Here is a 14,134-nt window from a genome sequence, read left to right on the forward strand (position 1 = left end):
TTTTGATATATTTGAATTAAAAAATAAATTTTGCATCCCACTCAGGGTGACAGAATAAAATGTCTTTCCACGACAAGATAACGCCTACGTCGGGTAACGTCTCAGTTGACATCATTTTGTCTCTATGAGATGTGATATCTATGCATTACCTATTATGAACATATCTAAAGGCCCTTTATGCCCTAGAAAAGCTTTTATTTTTATTTCTCAAAAGCTTTTTAAATAGGGTTTACTTTTATGGTATTCAAAAAAATACCCATTGGTAATTACCTGAAGCATCATTTTCATCTGTTGATTTTACGCAATAAGGACAGTTATAGAGAATAAGTATTTTATATGGAAGTCAAAATACTACTTTGTATATATTTTGCTACTTTTATGACAAATTATTTCACATTTATCGCTATTTTCCTTCAGGTAACAAGTATCTAATATTCTCTTAAACCATTATTTAAGCATTATTAAATGTATGCCCTTTCTGAAGAAGTAAAAATTTATGATTTTCTTCCTGAGGAATAATGTGCCTTTAATTAAAACTAAATATACAATTTTTCAACAATTTGTTTATTTTTCATTGCCTTCGACGGATCCCCGTTTCCAGAACGATCAAAGAATGTATGACAGTATAGACTTCAAATACTAGTACATGATCACGTGACTTGATTCACCCCGAAAAAAATATATAGGACCGCTTTAATGTACTGTTATTGAAAGGTAACAATAACATTTGATCAAAATCAACATAACATTCCAAACTTGAGTTTCTATCTCCGAAATATCGCATAAAAACATCGTATTTCTCCTTTTGAAATTAATGTAAAATTCATTTAAAAATCTGATATCAATTTATTTATTTTGTAAAAAGAGATATTGCAATGCTTTCAAACATGATATTTATCTCGGATCGCGTAATTCTTTTCTTAAAATATATGTTTGCAGTGTAAATAGAAAATATTTGATTAATTTATCAATCCGTGTTGAGATTTTGTTTAGATTAGGAGAAATATTTTACAAGTCTGGTATAATATATGCTCATATTTCAATAACAAGATAGTTTATGTTTCCTTAATTGTTCGTTACATGATGTTAACATGATGTTTCTATATAGGTAATATAGGGGAAATATTACTTATAAAGTGACGGACGAAATCCACTCTAAAATATTACCGAGTCACGTGGTTTCTAGAAAAAGAAACGACTCCTTTTTGAAGAGTACACTTCTAGAGGAAGTTGAAATCTCTCAAAAACAACAACAACAGCAACAATATGGACACGGTTTTTTTTAGTTAATGTAAAGTGCAACATCTCCCACGTCCCTTCAATCGGCTTCAGCGGCACTCAAACTTTTGAAAAAAAAAAATACTAAAAAATGTGTTTCGATTTGTACCATTTTTTAACCTATCTAAAAAGTATAACTCTTTCATATATTTCCTTTCTATTCAATTTTTTAATGATTTAATTAGCTTTTATTACGCATACCATCACCTTAGTGCAGTAACGAACTAACTCCTTTTTAAATTTAAAAGGAGTTAAGCTGTAATACCCCGGTCACATATTCACGGAATACGCCCACGGAAGAGCCACGGATTAATTCCGGCATCGTCCGTAGCTACCCGTACTGGTCAGTAGCTCTCCGTATTGTAACCGTAATCAATCGTAGTAGTCCTTGTATATCCGTAGCGATCCTTGACAATTTTTGAACATGCACAAAAATTTGCTACGGAAAAATCAACCGTAGCGTATCCCTACTAGTCCGTATTAATCCGTACTGATACGTACTGGTCCGTACGAAAACCGTAATAGTCCGTACTAATTCGTAGTCCAGCAACTTGTCAAGGATTTCCGCGGTTTGGTACGGAGAACTACGTATTTTTACGGTTACCCTACGTATAAGCTACGGTTTTAATACGGATTATCACGGCATTGTCACGGAAAGCCACGATAGTGATACGGAGAGGCAAGGATTAGCACGGTTTTATACGGTTTATTGCGATGCAACACGAAACGGTACGGAATGGTACGGCCCACCACTGTTTAGTACGGATTAATTAAGTATCATGTACTTTTTCAAGGGTATAAATACTACCTTCTTGTTAAAAACAGACATATATATTTGCAGGAACATATAATAAATGATAATTGCCATTTACTGGCTGTAACTTTATATTGAAATGGCCCAGAATGCGGAGGCAGTGGTCGAACTGCTTGATGACATGCATAGAAGTAAATTTATATTAATATCGTACTACAATTCAATATAATAAAATAAGAAATAGAATAACATTTAATGTTACATATGTGACCGTCATTTGATCGTGAAAATGGAGTAAATATGTACATAAAACGAAGTGTCTCATAAGCCTCGGACACTGGCACTTGAGTGATAATAAGATTAATTAACAAGCTTTTAACATATTTTTAAAAATAAACATCACGATAATGAATGTAATTGTAAGATGAACAGCAAATCTTAAAATTAAAAGAGAAGCAGTATTGATCAACAGTTTTCATTAAGGATTACTAGTCCATATCTTATCAGGTAAGAGAAGACAGACTAGACTAGGTGGACTAGAGATGGGCTTTTACGAAGAGAATGAGGCTCCTATGGCCGAACTTGTTGAGGATCCAGCGTTCTTCAAGAAATTCACTTTAATTGGGCCTGATGTGTCTCGGGGTTCGGACGCGATTAGGCTGAATCCTCTCCGCTAAAATCATTGAACGCTGCAATTCGTTTTCTAGGTGTTCTTTTCTTTTGAGGCATTTTGCATGAGCAAGCAAGAGGTTGTGGACGGATGTATTAGGTCCGTATAGATCCGTGGCAATTCGTTCTTCTCCGTATCAGACCGTGCTTATTCGTACTTACCCGTGCTTACACCGAAGCAACCCGTAGTGTATCCGTAGTGCGTCCGTCCTGATTCGTGTCGCTCCGTATCAAACCGTGTCGGTCCGTAACAATCCGTGTCCCTCCGGGGGCTTTTGGTGGTAAATCCGTCGGACTCCGTACTCATACCGTTGTGTTTCCGTACTGGAACCGTAGCGGAATACGGAATTTCACTTATCCGTAGTAATCCGTGAACGATTAGACCGTAGCTCTTCCGTGGCATTATCCGTGAATATGTGACCGGGGCATAGCTGTACTAAGGTGACGATAATATAAATTCCATGATATCAACTAGGCAAATAAATGACTGTTGAAATGTAAATAAAATGTAAACATTAATATAATAAATAAACACAAAGTAGCTATTTCCAAATTTTTTACGCAATAAGTATCGAAATATGATAGCAATGAAAACGTTTATTTCATTTTTTTAATAAATGGGAAAAAATTAAAGCCACCCAGTGTGCGATTAAAACTTTAGCAAAATAAGGGCAGAAAATAATGAAGGTTCAATTGGTTCGTTATATTGCCTTTAATTCTACCCCCAAGAACCTATAAGTATCTCAAATTCGCATTTATGAATTCAATTCTTAAAAAAAAGACATTACAATTAAAAATTGCACGTGCTATCTATCTATGAATCTATAATTATCGAAAATGATACGTAATATTTTATCTTCTTAATGGCATTTCTAAAAAGACGTTGCATATCATATTTCATAAAGATGTATGTTTAATTGACAAGATCACTATGACCAAAGTTCATCACACCATTTTATATAAGGAAAATATCAAATTCTATAGCTGAAATGATCAATAGTTTCATATTTAAATTAAGCGAAAATAGATGTTATAAAAATAGAAATCACTTAAGACATTTTAAATTATGCGTGTTTTTTTTTAAATATTCAACATTGCTAACAAGAAATAGAAACTAGGGGTTCATAAATTAAATGCAAAAAAATGCAAAAGGCATTGAATGTAATAGATTTCTGTCAAGCGCTTTTTATTACTACTTGTAAATAAAATGAATTTGTTTGTGCTGTAATTTTTGTATACATGTCTGAAAGAATTAATTTGCCCTAATACAAAAATAATATGATTGATAAGATAAAGTCACATCCGCCTTAGTATCTGAACTGTCACGTGACCTTCACCCTTTGAATGCTAGCGGTGGTGATGACATCACGTGCCTATGGGAAAATGTTACATACAATAATCTTTGCTAACCCCCAACCTACTGGAACCGGAAGTTAAATGGCCTTTGGCACCAGAATAGAGCCAGGCCAGTCTGTACATCCGGAAAGGGCCGAAAAATTGCGATTCAAATGAATCGCAACTAATTCTACACGGAACGAGTCCATTTTACAAATTGATCTTGCTAAAAGTAAAACAGGTATTATTCCAGTGAAATCTTTTCGTAATAATTATGATAAAAGTAATTGAATATTATCATCAATAATAAACCAATACTAGAATAATAATAAAGACTTACCATCATACGAAGAATATCATTTCCCTATCTTCACTTAAAGCTTATATTTTAATTGCACCCTTGCATGAAAGAAAATCCATTGTAATAGTTCAAATGTAGTTTCAATTAAACAAAAAAAAAACAAAAAAAACAAAGATAAACATATTGAACTATCCTGTCTGTTTATACAATACGATCAGAAATACTGAGCAAATGTCCTCAATTAAAAAGAAACTGTCTGCCGAAGGTATCAACACATTTATAGACCTAATCAATTTCAGTAGATGCTTGCTTTGACAATCGATCAAATCATCGACTATCAATTGCAATTAATCATCTTTTGATTAGATAAACATTCTTTAGGTTAATATAAACATAACGAAACCAGACATTTTGCTAAGAATGTTATTATTAAAATGAAATAAAATCAAGCTTATTGAATGTCGTAAAACAAAAAATGACTAACAAGGGACGAGCCGCTTTGATTGACAAAATGCGGACATCGTCCAAATCCGTGAATATATAATTATATTGTATGGTATAGTTTTTCATTTCAGGTCGGTTTAATTAATGGATTATTTGCATATAGATATAACGGAAATGGTCACCGTTATCGACACTAGAGATGTAGACCAATCTTAATGTATATTTGGCAATTGTTCTAATTATATAAGCATATTGACCCGCACGACCTTACACGCGAACGTACAACAGGGTTTTACAAAATTCTCATTTTAATCGAAACTACAGATGTTGGTAAAGGAAATAGGTGATATATATAAAGTCATTGCATGAATGACCGCTTTCCAGGCGCCCCGCGAAGAGAAAAAACAGTATGGCACTAATCAGCCACCATAAGTTATCCCTTAAAAATAATATCTTTATTTATTTTATGTTATATAAGACTATGAAACAAACAAAACTCTGCGTGATAAAAACGAACAGAACAGAACTAAAATTTAATTCAAGACTTGTACATAGTACTTCATCTTTCAAAATCATCGTACAAAATATACAAAACTTTCAAAAATATACAAGCTTTACAAAAATATACAAAAATCACATATTAAGTAAATAATGCATAGGAAAAAAGATACTTTACTGTCACAATATAAGTTTAACAACAAACTTTACTTTATTATATCACAGAGAGAGATAAAATGCACGTGCAAAACGTAAACAAAGCAATTGTTACCCAGTGAAGTGGATAGATAATAAGGTACAGGAAAGGACAAGTCACATGCAAAACTGAAGCTGATAGCAAAACATAATAACACTTTAAAGCTGCATGCCTCCAGATGAACCAAAATATTTCAAGAAAATCAAACTTGAAAATAAGGTACTGAGATTTTAAGAAAAGTTCAAAATAAAAGTAATGATTTCCATATTATGTGCAATTTATGGCCGATTTTGCAATATTTTTACCATATTTCTAACGCAGTAAGGGCTATTCATGCATATTTTGACCTCTTTTTGGTAATCTAGATGGGTTGTTAAGCTTTTTGCAATGTGAACTTTATTTTTTTTGTTCATTGTACAATATTTCACTTTTTAATACATTTTCAAAATTTTCATTTAAATTAGCATGACTCTGGAGGCGTGCTGCTTTAATATAAATAGCCTCAGACAATTTGTATTTACCGAATCATTTCTACAGTAGAGGATAAGTGAGCAAAATTTAAATACTTTCTAAAATTGTCAGACAGGGAGTCAGGCATTGCATGTGCCCCATATCTGAGTTTTTTCCCTCCAGCAGTAGAAGTAGAACCCGAGGGATCTCTAAGGTTCGTTTGTGTTTTTTTATATTTTTTTCTCTTCTTTTCAGGAGGGGGGATATCTAAGTTTTTGTACTTTTCAAGGCTGAACTGTTTTAATAAAATGTTTGGCATCGTTACAGAATATTGCCGTGAACATTTATGATCCTCCTGACAAAGTCGTGTATACAACAGTTAATTTCAAATTACAATTATGACCAGCCGATGCCCTTTACTGGAGTGAGAGACTAGAATAAAGTTCGTACTCTTTCCGTGCTCTTGTCACTTCCGTGTGAAATTTACCACCATAATAAACAAACATGGATTTTAATAAAAGATGAGTTCTTTGTCCGAAAACTATAACACTATACTATGTATGGATTGTTATAAAACCTTTATTGATTTGATGTTTATCAAAACTGTTTGTCCATTCTTCTTTATGCCCCCTTTATTATCAAAGGGATTTAAAGATTTTATTGAGATCAAATGGTCGATTATAACATAAACTGGTTGTCGTTAAAAGTTAACGGTGGTCATTAAATTAGCACCGCATGAGACTCGCCAAGGGGTCAATGCCATTTGTACCATTTGTTTTGAAGAGCAGGTTTTTTACTCCGTGAAGGTTAAATTATTAGAATGTATAAGAATACAGCGAATTTATTACTTGTTTATCACTGCTGAAGAATACCTATAAACATAAAGATAAATAATACCAATAAACATAAAATAAAGCAATGACTCCAGAAGTTTTACGTTCTAAACAAGGACTAGATAAAAGACAGGATCCAAGGCCATTTGAAACTTAAAAGGTAACTTTCATTCAATAATCAGTTATGATTAAAAAGGGCGTAAAATGTTCTTATTAAGATTATACATGTATAATATCAGTTTCATTTAGGACTATGTTGGGACCCTTTGGCACCAATAGCCCTTTTAAGGGCTTTCTCCTTTCATTATTGTCTCGGGTTACTGCACATTAAGGTTCTCATTGACCGCCGTACAGTAACTCACTTTTGGCTCAAAATTCATATCTTTTGAATGGAGGTAAATTGTCACCACTTTGTGTTTCAAAATTAAACCTTTAAGGACATGACTGGTGACACGTCCGGGGTCCATACTCGAAAACAAAAGCTACTTTTTGTGCCATAATGGGCGGATGGACCCTCATTAAGCATAGACTACAAACATACATAGTATGTTCAGAGACCTGTCTTTTTCAACATGCCCATCAAATGCATGGACAAAGTGCAGAAAGGCGACATAAGTGTCCCTGCCTTCAACAATAATTTGTGCTTGAACGTTATCCCTACGTCCTAGGCTGTGTTCACAAATTTAAAAAAGCGAACAAAGATGGTGGTGGTATTGGTAGTTTTCACTCCGGATCACGGCAGTGAGTCGCATTGAATTTACCAGAGCACAGTTCAGCTACCGCATCGCTCTTTTGCAATTTACCAGTACTAGTTGCCTTCCCTTTTGCAAGGAACTGATACTCCCGAACATGTCAGAGCAGAGGTACAGTGCGAATGACCGTAGAAATAATTTCAAGGGCAATCACAACGAAAGTTACCTGCACCTCAGGGAATCGAACTCGGGTCACCCGATTCACAGCTTTTGAACTAACCGGACGGCTATAAGCAAACAAAGGAACAATTTCTATCTTTTATATCACCATTTTCGTCACGGAGCCTTTTGCTTTTCGCCGTATGGTACATCTCTATTTAAATGTGCACTTTACCGAACAATGTTTTTCTTTTTGATGCTCTATTAGAAAGGACACAATAAGGTTTGACATGGAGTACAACGATGGAGCGCGATTTAAGTATAGCAAACTCCATTTGAGGACCGCCGAATTCATTTCGTTATATCCGGATATCGTCATATCCGAGAGGTAACCAATTTGAAAACAAGACTCGGAACCGTGGCCACAGCATCGTTATCAATGGTATATCCTTATAAGCTATATCGTCATGAGTTGAGTTTCGCTTTTTGGTATCTTTTTACACTCAGATTTTCTCTAAAATCTATGTAAAGATCAAAGCCGATTTAGCGATTTGTTTTATCAAATTTTCGAATGTTTATGCAATCCATGGAATTGAGCAGTAATTCCTTTGAGCCAACACATTAAGAAATAATACTGTGAATTGCCAAAATTCTAGATATATATTATAAACATAGCAGATAGCAAACCACCAATTTCTTTTTCAGAATACATATCCCCCCCCCCACCCCCTTACATGGTCAGTACTCCGTGAACTATCTGAAAATGATTTGGATAAAGCTACCGGGAATTCCTTATCAAACAGAAAACACTTGAAAAGTGCTTGTAAATCATTGTGAACAAATAAAGACTCGAGAGTGAGATCACAACACGCTCTTCAGTTCTATTGTCAATATATTCTATCTGCCAGTGAACTTTGCCCATTAGTAAAACCAGCGGTAAGGTCAAACAGAAGGTCAAAATTCACTAAATTCACTAAGTTCACTTTTAAATTATCGAAATAGTAACTGTTTACATAACATTTATCATGCAAATATGAAACTGTTCGTATTTCGTTGATTTTTTTTGTGTGTGTGTGGGGGGGGGGGGTAGAAAATGTCCTTATTTTAGTTTGCTCTTTGAATACAATTTAAGAACATTATTTTCACATAACAGACAATTTTAATAAAGGGCAAAAGTGTTTAACAACAAGTTCAAACAACATTAGTGCTGTCCTTCTCTTAAGTCCTTATTTTCATTCCGTTGTTCTCTTTTCGTCCTCTTCGTCTGTATCTTTGTTGACAGCTTGAACATTGACTTAAACATCGTCATTCTCAGGCCCAATGTTCACTAATAAAATATTAGGATTAAATGAATAAAAACTATTCTTAAATTTCATAAACATGCTATTTCAAGTCCACATTTATCAAATCAATATTAAATATTTAATCTATGAGGGTAAACAATGGAGAATTATTGATATTTGATCCTGACCTTGATCCAAATCCTTAAATATTAGTGACCACGGGCCCTGAGGCTGACACTTCATACATAGACCAATCATCCTCATGAACTTTAAAGGGACACCACCGAGGTTTTACTGGATATAATTTTTCAAGATTAATATTCTGTTTGGTGGAGGTCTAGACCAATAACTTGTTTGAAAAGTTTCAGAATATTCGCTCAACCCGTTTTTCCAGACTATTTTTTTTCTAATTGTGAAAAATACCCAAAATTGAAACGCGTTGCAACGCTTTTCACTCATGTTGTGCTCAGAATAGCACAAAAAATACGATTTTCAATTTATTCCGAGTATATTTCTTAATAATATTTTGCATTTTTTCTAGTGTGATTGGCCCAAATGATCTATATAAGAAATTCAAATTTTATGTTTCCTGGCTTTTTAGATCTTATAGTGGAGTCCCTTTAATTTCTGAATTGAGATATCATAAACTGAAGTTAAATGTCTAATTTAAGGATACAGCATCCATGTCCATTGACTAATACAGGTTTCTGTTCAGTTACTGTATTTCTATGGTCTTCCACCGGATAATACATGCTTAACGATTTAGAAGATGTGTAAACGGACAGCTCGATCGGTAGCTATAGAGCCGCGTAACGGTATCCCCAGGGTCCCGGCTTCGAGTCGCACGGTCAGGCTACACATTTTTCTCACCCTGTGACGCATGCGCAAATGATAAATATGAATATTCTAGATGAAAATATGTCCAAAATGCCAACAGCACTTAAATTCAAACGGTATTATCTCATTTAAGATACACTCACTAGAAGAGCTTTCTGAAGAGGAACAATCTACTCAAGCAACGTTTGTGTAACATTACAAGCATTGGAGGTCATAAATAAATAGATATAAAATCTTCAAATATGTCATACTAATACCGTTTGAAGAGATTTGAACTAGTATATATAACTAGTAGATTAAACCCTGAGTGGTTTTCACAAACAGGAAGTAACATAACTGTAATGTGAATTGATGACTTGGGTAAATAAGCGTTGACCAATGAAATGTTTTGTAGCAGTTTTTGTTTGTTTGACTTTTCATTCATCGATTGAATTCATAAAGAACATTTTCATCTTCATTTTCTGTCAAGAATAAGAATAGAAGTTATGAATATGTCTATGGATTGAAATAACACGTCATAGTCCTAACGCCATGACCGCTAACTAGTGTAGCTGAAAATTACGCATTTGTGTGTGTATTACTCGCCATCGGTTGCCCATATGGACGAGTCCTCCAGAAGTAGATTTGGAGGAAAGTGCAAGATACAGATACAGAAAGATGTCCCAATTTCAGAAGCTTCTACTGGTTCTTTAACGTGTCAAGTGTTTAATGACGCATACACGAGTCCTTGACTTAAACACTGTAACATCAAAAAGACTGATTAGTTGGCCGGTCTGGGAATCGAACCCACAATATCGAGACTATCAGTCACGTGCGTCACATAAACTTATGAACGGTGCCCATACCACGTGACTTTTTTGTGAAAAGCTCGTTGATATAAGAGGGGGTATAAGTAAATATTGTCGGTGTGGCATTTACCCTAATTACAACAACAACCACCACCAAAACAACAAGAAATGAAGAAAAGAAGTAAAATCAAAACAAAGTGGGTTTATTTCTAATAGATTTTGCCTAACAAACGGTTTTGATTCCAGTATTTCATGTGGTCAACATGTTTGTGTGAAAACTATTTTAAAATATCTCTCCGGAGGCCAAGTAGTTTTGTATATAAGTGGTCAATATTTAACCTATCAACTGGGCAGACGACAACAATTCGTTAGCCAATCCTTAGTGCGGATGAGCTATAAATCACTTTTGCTATCGGTATTCTAATGTAAAGGAAAATATTGACAATATTAAGTAGCTGTTTTATTCTAAAAGCCCCACAAACATAACCTTTCTAACTGACTAACCTGTCTTTATATTTACCATTAATGTATTTCCGCTAATATAAACACGTTTGCACTTTCCGGCTTTTATCATCTTTTCGGGTACTAGACGGCAATTCAAGTAATGATAGATATTGCGAAATGTTGTAAAAAATGTGAAATAAACTTAATATGGGTTTCATAAAGAGTTGCGGCATGGACGAGCTGCGACATAGACGCGTGGCGGCATGGACGAGTGGTGGCATGGACGAGTGGCGACATGGACGAGTGGCGACATGGACAGGTTACAGCATGGACAAGTTGCAACATGGACGAGTGACAGTATAGACAAGTGGTGGCATGTACGAGTGGCATCATGGACAATTGGCGGCATGGATGAGTGTCAGCATGGACGAGTTGCGGAATGGACGAGTGACAGCATGGACGAGTGCTGGCATGGACGAGTGACAGCATGGACGAGTGGTGGCATGGACGAGTGGCGGCATGGACGAGTGACAGCATGGACAAGTGGTGGCATGGACGAGTGGCGCATGGACGAGTGCGGCATGCACGAGTGGCGGCAGGGACGAGTGGCGACATGGACAAGTGGTGGCATGGACGAGTGACAGCATGGACGAGTGGTGGCATGGACGAGTGGCGGCATGGACAAGTGGTGGCATGGACGAGTGGCGGCATGGACGAGTGGCGACATGGACGAGTGGTGGCATGTACGAATGGTTAATGGTAAGTAATGTTCAAGCGGACTGTCCGAAGTTGAAAGCAGGGCAATTTCATTTCACGAATTCCGTAAGTTATTAATTAATAAGCATATTAACTACAACTGGATTATTTAAGTGACCTCTTTTCGGACATATTTCAAACATTTCAATCAAAGAAATATTATAACTTACTTCAGGATTTATTAAGAAAATTACATACAACTTTTTTGCTGTCTTTTTTAACAAGACAAGGATAAAAAGCGTTAATGTTTATGAGGTAGATAACTGCCCTGGTCAGTAAGTAACGTTCATGTAATAGCCATTATAAATGGTCACCCCATACCCTACACTTCTAACGCTGTGTAATATTTTAAAATTTATACTTTATGACACTTCAATTGAATAACACTTGTATTGTTGATTAAGTCATATATTATATCACTTTAATATTACACAGAGCTTAGCTTGATATTTACATTTATAATTAAGCCTTGTTAAGACACTACATAATACATTGTACACCCTAACAAACCCCACTTTCAAGTACATGAAGTATCAACAAAAATGAATAAATAAATAAATAAATGAATGAATGAATGAATGAATGAATGAATGAATGAATGAATGAATGAATGAATGAATGAATGAATAAATGAACGAACGAACGAATAAATATAAATAAATTAAGTTGTAGTTGGTAATTCGATCCACTGACATAAAATTTAAATGTTCGACCATATCATGCTTTTTATCAGAACACAGAAGAAAGGAAGGGACCTATTTGGTAATACGCGTGATTCCCCAAGTATCGACCTACCAGAAATTACATGTAGTTGGTTATTCGAACTTTGCATGTATCCCTCTCAAAACAGATAGTATTTTTCCGAAATAAATGCCACGGATATATAATAATATATATGTATTCTTCAACATGGTAAAACCCCCTTCTCCCTACATCCACGAGGAAAGTCGGTTTTCGCGCGTGTTATAGAAAAAAAGGAATTGTGTTCGAACTCTGGTATTAGTGGCTTGAATTGCCTGTAACCATCTTTTAAGTAGTTGAGATTTATTAGTAACCAACTACTAGCTAGCAAAGAATATTCAACTACTAACTGCAATCTGCCTACCAAAATTAATGACGCTCATTCCAAATACGGGCGAAAAGACGGATGTCCTCTGACAATAACGCTGAAAAATTGCCACAAGATATCAATTAGTAACAATGTCGCATTTATTAAAACCTGAAATTAAAAAAAAAACGAAAATTTTTCATAAATCGAAACTTCAATGTTGAGAAAATCATTATGTGCTGTGTGCTTTAAGTGCACATTATTATGCCATTAGGTACAATCTCTTTTTTAAAGTACAAGCTTTTTAAAAGGCTTTAAAGGGTTTATTATGTGTATTGAGAATGATGTAAAATAGACTCGACATGCAAATATGTAATTAATTACTCATTAATTTTTCCTTATACATAACTAATTGATTAAGACTTATAGACTTGTAGATTGATCCCATTCTATGGGAATTGTATGAGGCATAAGCCTGCAACTAAGGCGCAAAATGCTTAATCTGCGCATTAAGACACAAGTGGGCAACTCCGTGCATTACATGAGGCACAAGTTGGCAACTATGTTCATTATTGTATAACGCACAATTGTTAACAGCTTGTATTACATGAAGCACAAGTGGGCAACTTCGTGCATTACATAAGGCGCAAATTTGCAACTTCTTGTATTATATGAAGCCCCAGTGGGCAACGCCGTGCGTTTACATGAGGCACATGTGGCAACTCATTGCATTACATGAGGAACAAGTGGGTAACTTCGTTTGTTACGTTTGTTATATAAGGCATAAGTAGGCAAATCGGTGCATTACATTAGGCACAAGTGTGCAACGCCGTGCATTACATGAGACACGAGTGGTCAATTCCTTGCATTACATGAGGAAAAATTATGCAACACTGTGAATTACATGATACACACGTGATCAATCTATGACCACGTGACGCTCAAGTGAGCAACTCCAACAATTACGCGAAGCACAAGTGGGCAACTTCGGTAACTACATAAAGCACAAGTGGACAACTTTTCGCGCATTATATGAAGCACCAGTGGACAACTCCGTGCATTTCATTAGTCACAAGTGGGCAACTGCATGCATCGTTTAACGCGCGAGTTGATAACACCGGCAAGAGTGAGCAACTCCAAGCATTACATGAGGCGCAAGTGGACAACTACATGCATTGTATACCGCACTGTACGTTGCATGAGACATGTACACCAGTGCATTAAAATGAAGTACAAGTAGGTCACACCACGCATTACATGCGTAGCAAGCGACACAAGCACAGGCAATATTCCTCTAAAATATAATACCGTCCTTTTAAAAGTTAAAGTGGTCTAACGTCGTACGGGAAAGTGCCGTGCAAAACGTGCA

This window comes from Ruditapes philippinarum, unplaced genomic scaffold (genome assembly GCF_026571515.1).
Source record: "Ruditapes philippinarum isolate M1 unplaced genomic scaffold, ASM2657151v2 ctg2220_1_1_1_1, whole genome shotgun sequence".
In the NCBI taxonomy this organism is placed as follows: domain Eukaryota; kingdom Metazoa; phylum Mollusca; class Bivalvia; order Venerida; family Veneridae; genus Ruditapes; species Ruditapes philippinarum.